Here is a 6951-nt window from a genome sequence, read left to right on the forward strand (position 1 = left end):
TGAAATTGAAGTGTATATAATAGCGGTTTTCGGGATTAGGGGTCCCGGAATAAAATTCTCGGTAATCACATAGAAAGTTTCTCGGGTCGATAAAGCGGCCACGCAAAGTTTGAGTACCAACGGAAGACATTTGGGGTACGGTGTGCCACAAACCAACATTTCGCCGAAACTCGGATTATCGTGAAAAATGTGTTAAAGCTCGTTATTTGAGGCTGAAATTGAACACGTTGATTCCTGAAATCGAACAAGTTGATTCATGAAATGAGCTCGAACGCGTGATTGAAAAACAGGGAGAAAAAGAAACAAGTTCCGGTACGACCTTCCGAACGGCTGAAATTGAATTGTATAATACACGGGTTTTTCGGGATTCCGGGGCCCCGGAATAAAATTTTCCAGAAATCACATAGAAAGTTCCTCGGGTCAGATAAAGCGGCCACCCAAAGTTTGAGCACCAACGGATGGCATTTTGGGGTGCCGTTGTGCCACAAACCAGAATTCGCCGAAACTCGGATTATCGTGAAAATTGTGTTAAAACTCGTTATTTGAGGCTGAAATCGAACAGGTTGATTCCTGAAATCGAACAGGTTGATTTCTGAAATGAGCTCGGACTCGTGATTGAAAAACAGGGAGAAAAAGAAACAGATTCCGGTACCACCTTCCGAACAGCTGAAATTGAAGTGTATAATACACGGGTTTCTCGGGATTCCGGGGCCCCGGAATAAAATTTTCCGGAAATCACATAGAAAGTTCCTCGGGTCAGATAAAGCGGCCACCCAAAGTTTGAGCACCAACGGAAGATATTTTGGGGTCTGCGTTGTACCAAACCAAAGATTCGCCAAGAAACTCGGATTATCGTGAAAAATGTGTTAAAGCTCGTTATTTGAGGCTGAAATCGAACAGGTTTATTCCTGAAATCGAACAGGTTTATTTCTGAAATGAGCTCGGACTCGTGATTGAAAAACAAGGAGAAAAAGAAACAGATTCCGGTACGACTTTCCGAACAGCTGAAATTGAAGTGTATAATACATGGTTTTTCGAGATTCCGGGTCCCGGAATAAAATTCTCCGGAAATCACATAGAAAGTTACTCGGGTCAGATAAAGCGGCCACGCAAAGTTTGAGCCCAACGGAAGACATTTGGGGGTGCCGGTGTGCCACAAACCAGCATTCGCCGAAACTCGGATTATCGTGAAAAATGTATTAAAGCTCGTTATTTGAGGCTGAAATCGAACAGGTTGATTCCTGAAATGAGCTCGGACGCGTGATTGAAAAACAGGTTGAAAAAGAAACAGTTCGATCACGACCTTCCGAACGGGTGAAATTGAAGTGTATATAATGAGCGGTTTTAGGATTCGGTCTCGGAATAAAATTTTCCGGAAATCACATAGAAATTTTCTCGGGTCAGATAAAGCGGCCACGCAAAGTTTGAGCACCAACGGAAGACATTTGGGGGTACCGGTGTGCCACAAACCAACATTCGCCAAAACTCGGATTATCGTGAAAAATGTGTTAAAGCTCGTTATTTGAGGCTGAAATTGAACAACTTGATTTCTGAAATCGAACAAGTTGATTCCTGAAATGAGCTCGAACGCGTGATTGAAAAACAGGGAGAAAAAGAAACAAGTTCCGGTACGACCTTCCGAACGGCTGAAATTGAAGTGTATAATACACGGGTTTTTCGGGATTCCGGGGCCTTGGAATAAAATTTTACGGAAATCACATAGAAAGTTCCTCGGGTCAGATAAAGCGGCCTCGCAAAGTTTGAGCACCAACGGAAGACATTTGGGGGTGCCGGTGTGCCACAAACCAGCATTCACCGAAACTCGGATTATCGTGAAAAATGTGTTAAAACTCGTTATTTGAGACTGAAATCGAACAGGTTGATTCCTGAAATGAGCTCGGACGCGTGATTGAAAAACAGGGAGAAAAAGAAACAGGGTCCAGTACGACCTTCCGAACGGCTGAAATTGAAGTGTATAATACACGGTTTTTGGGGATTCCGGGGTTCCGGAACAAAAATCTCCGGAAATCACATATAAAGTTCCTCGGGTCAGATAATGCGGCCACGCAAAGTTTGAGCACCAACGGAAGACATTTGAGGGTGCCGGTGTGCCACAAACCACCAGCATTCGGCGAAACTCGGATTATCGTGAAAAATGTGTTAAAGCTCGTTATTTGAGGCTGAAATCGAACAGGTTGATTCCTGAAATGAGCTCGGACGTGTGATTGAAAATAAGGGAGAAAAAGAAACAGGTTCCGGCACGACCTTCCGAACGGCTGAAATTGAAGTGTATAATACACGGTTTTTCGAGATTCGAGGGTCCCGGAATAAAATTCTCCGAAAATCACATAGAAAGTTCCTCGGATCAGATAAAGCGGCCACGCATAGTTTGAGCACCAACGGAAGACATTTGGGGGTGCCGGTGTGCCACAAACCAGCATTCGCCGAAACTCGGATTATCGTGAAAAATGTGTTAAAGCTCGTTATTTGAGGCTGAAATCGAACAGGTTGATTCCTTAAATCGAACAAGTTGATTCCTGAAATGAGCTCGGACGCGTGATTGAAAAACGGGGAGAAAAAAAACGAGGTTAGTGCGACTTTCCGAACGGCTAAATCCCGAAGTGTATATAATACACGGTTTTGGGATTCGGTCCGGAATAAAATTCTCCGGAAATCACATAGAAAGTGTCTCGGGTCAGATAAAGCGGCCACGCAAAGTTTGAGCACCAACGGAAGACATTTGGGGGTGCCGGTGTGCCACAAACCAACATTCGCCGAAACTCGAATTATCGTGAAAAATGTGTTAAAGCTCGTTATTTGAGGCTGAAATTGAACAGGTTGATTCCTGAAATCGAACAAGTTGATTCCTGATATGAGCTCGAACGCGTGATTGAAAAACAGGGAAAAAAGAAACAAGTTCCGGTACGACCTTCCGAACGGCTTAAATTGAAGTGTATAATACACGGGTTTTGGATTAGGGGCCAGGAATAAAATTTTCGGAAATCACATAGAAAGTTCCTCGGGTCAGATAAAGCGGCCACCCAAATTTTGAGCACCAACGGATGACATTTTGGGGTGCCGTTGTGCCACAAACCAGCATTCGCCGAAACTCGGATTATCGTGAAAAATGTGTTAAAACTCGTTATTTGAGGCTAAAATCGAACAGGTTGATTTCTGAAATCGAACAGGTTGATTTCTGAAATGAGCTCGGACGCGTGATTGATAAACAGGGAGAAAAAGAAACAGGTTCCGGTACGACCTTCCGAGCAGGTCGAAATTGAAGTGTATTATAATACACGGTTTTGAGTCGGGGTCCCGAATAAAATTCTCCGGAAATCACATAGAAAGTTCCTCGGGTCGGATAAAACGGCCACGCAAAGTTTGAGCACCAACGGAAGACATTTGGGGGTGCTTGGGTGTACCACAAACCAAAGATTCGCAGAAACTCGGATTATCGTGAAAAATGTGTTAAAGCTCGTTATTTGAAATTTGAAATCGAACGAGTTGATTCCGAAATCGAACAAGGTTGATTACTGAAATGAGCTCGGACTCGTGATTGAAAACAGGAGAAAAAGCAGATTCAGTCGACCTTCCGAAAAGCTCAAATTGAAGTGTATAATACACGGTCGCTTTCGAGTCGGGGTCCCGGAATAAAATTCTCGGAAATCACATAGAAAATTACAAGGTCGGGATAAAGCGGCCACGCAAAGTTTGAGCCAACGGAAGACATTTGGGGGGTGCCGGTGTACAAAACCAAAGATTCGCGAAATCGGATTATCGTGAAAAATGTATTAAAGCTCGTTATTTGAGGGTGAAATCGAACAAGGTTGATTCTGAAATCGAACAAGTTGATTCACGAAATGAGCTCGGACGCGTGATTGAAAAACAGGGAGAAAAAGAAACAGGTTCGAGACGATCTTCCGAACGGTGAAATTGAAGTGTATATAATACACGGTTTTTGGTCGGTCCCGGAATAAAATTCTCCGGAAATCACATAGAAAGCTCCTCGGTCAGATAAAGCGGCCTCGCAAAGTTTGAGCACCAACGGAAGACATTTGGGGGTGCCGGTGTGCCACAAACCAGCATTCGCCGAAACTCGGATTATCGTGAAAAATGTGTTAAAGCTCGTTATTTGAGACTCGAAATCGAACAAAGGTTGATTCACGAAATCGAACAGTTGATTTTGAAATGAGCTCAGGACGCGTGATTGAAAAACAGGAGAAAAAGAAACAGGTCGATCGACCTTAACTACTGAAATTGAAGTGTATAATACACGGTTTTTCGGGATTCCGGTGTTCCGGAACAAAATTCTACAGAAATCACATATAAAGTTCGCAAAGTTTGAGAACCAACGAAAGACATTTGAGGGTGCCGGTGTGCCACAAACCAGCATTCGGCGAAACTCGGATTATCGTGTAAAATGTGTTAAAGCTCGTTATTTGAGGCTGAAATCGAACAGGTTGATTCCTGAAATGAACTCGGACGTGTGATTGAAAATAAGGGAGAAAAAGAAACAGGTTCCGGCACGACCTTCCGAACGGCTGAAATTGAAGTGTATAATACACGGTTTCGAGATTCAAAGGGGTCCCGAATAAAATTCTCCGAAAATCACATAGAAAGTTCCTCGGGTCAGATAAAGCGGCCACGCAAAGTTTGAGCACCAACGGAAGACATTTGGGGGTGCCGGTGTGCCACAAACCAGCATTCGCCGAAACTCGGATTATCGTGAAAAATGTGTTAAAGCTCGTTATTTAAGGCTGAAATCGAACAGGTTGATTCATTAAATCGAACACGTTGATTCCTGAAATGAGCTCGGACGCGTGATTGAAAAACAGGGAGAAAAAGAAACAGGTTCCGGTACGACCTTCCGAACGGCTAAAATTGAAGTGTATATAATACACGGTTTTTCGGGATTCCGGGGTCCCGGAATAAAATTCTCCGGAAATCACATAGAAAGTTTCTCGGGTCAGATAAAGCGGCCACGCAAAGTTTGAGCACCAACGGAAGACATTTGGGGGTGCCGGTGTGCCACAAACCAACATTCGCCGAAACTCGAATTATCGTGAAAAATGTGTTAAAGCTCGTTATTTGAGTCTAAAATTGAACAGGTTGATTCCTGAAATCGAACAAGTTGATTCTGAAATGAGCTCGAACGCGTGATTGAAAAACAGGAGAAAAAGCGAGGTTCGAGTGACGACCTTCCGAACAGCTAAAATTGAAGTGTATAATACACGGGTTTTTCGGGATTCCGGTGCCCCGGAATAAAATTTTCCGGAAATCACATAGAAAGTTCCTCGGGTCAGATAAAGCGGCCACCCAAAGTTTGAGCACCAACGGAAGACATTTTGGGGTGCCGTTGTGCCACAAACAAAGATTCATTAAACTTCGGATTATCGTGAAAAATGTGTTAAAACTCGTTATTTGATTTGAAATCGAGCAAGGTTGATTCCTGAAATCGAACAGGTTGATTCCTGAAATCGAACAAGTTGATTCTCTGAAATGAGCTCGGACGCGTGATTGAAAAACAGGGAGAAAAAGAAACATGTTCCGGAACGACCTTCCGAACGGTTGAAATTGAAGTGTATATATAATACACGGTTTTTCGGAATTCCGGAGTCCCGGAATAAAATTCTCCGGAAATCACATAGAAAGCTCCTCGGGTCAGATAAAACGGCCTCGCAAAGTTTGAGCACCAACGAAAGACATTTGGGGGTGCCGGTGTGCCACAAACCAGCATTCGGCGAAACTCGGATTATCGTGAAAAATGTGTTAAAACTCGTTTTTTGAGGCTGAAATCGAACAGGTTGATTCCTGAAATGAGCTCGGACGCGTGATTGAAAAACAGGGAGAAAAAGAAACAGGGTCCGGTATGACCTTCCGAACGGCTGAAATTGAAGTGTATAATACACGGTTTTTCGGGATTCTGGGGTCCCGGAACAAAATTCTCCGGAAATCACACAGAAAGTTCCTCGGGTCAGATTAAGCGGCCACGCAAATTTTGAGCACCAACGGAAGACATTTGGGGGTGCCGGTGTGCCACAAACCAGCATTCGCCGAAACTCGGTTTATCGTGAAAAATGTGTTAAAGCTCGTTATTTGAGACTGAAATCGAAGAGGTTAATTCCTGAAATGAGCTCAGACGTGTGATTGAAAAACAGGGAGAAAAAGAAACAGGGTCCGGTACGACCTTCCGAACGGCTGAAATTGAAGTGTATATAATACACGGTTTTTCGGGATTCCGGGGTCCCGGAACAAAATTCTCCGGAAATCACATAGAAAGGTCCTCGGGTCAAATAAAGCGGCCACGCAAAGTATGAGCACCAACGGAAGATATTTGGGGGTGCCGTTGTGCCACAAACCATCATTCACCGAAACTCGGATTATCGTGAAAAATGTGTTAAAGCTCGTTATTTAAGGCTTAAATCGAACAGGTAAATTCCTGAAATGAGCTCGGAGGCGTGATTGAAAAACAAGGAGAAAAAGAAACAGGGTCCGGTACGACCTTCCGAACGGCTGAAATTGAAGTGTATAATACACGGTTTTTCGGGATACCGGGGTCCCACAACAAAATTCTCCGGAAATCACTTAGAAAGTTCCTCGGGTCAGATAAAGCGGCCACTCAAAGTTTGAGCACCAATGGAAGACATTTGGGGGTGCCGGTGTGCCACAAACCAGCACTCACCGAAACATGGATTATCATGAAAAATGTGTTAAAGCTCGTTATTTGAGGTCGAAATCGAACAGTTAATGCCCGAAATAAGCTCGGACGTGTGATTGAAAAACGGGGAAAAAAGAAACGAGTGGTCGTGCGACCTTCGAGCGGCTAAAATTGAAGTGTATAATACACGGTTTTTCGGGATCCGGGGTCCCGGGAACAAAACTCAGGAAATCACATAGAAAGGTCTCGGGTCGAGATAAAGCGGCCACGCAAAGTATGAGCACCAACGGAAG

This window comes from Silene latifolia, unplaced genomic scaffold (assembly GCF_048544455.1).
Source record: "Silene latifolia isolate original U9 population unplaced genomic scaffold, ASM4854445v1 scaffold_390, whole genome shotgun sequence".
Classification (NCBI taxonomy): Eukaryota; Viridiplantae; Streptophyta; class Magnoliopsida; order Caryophyllales; family Caryophyllaceae; genus Silene; species Silene latifolia.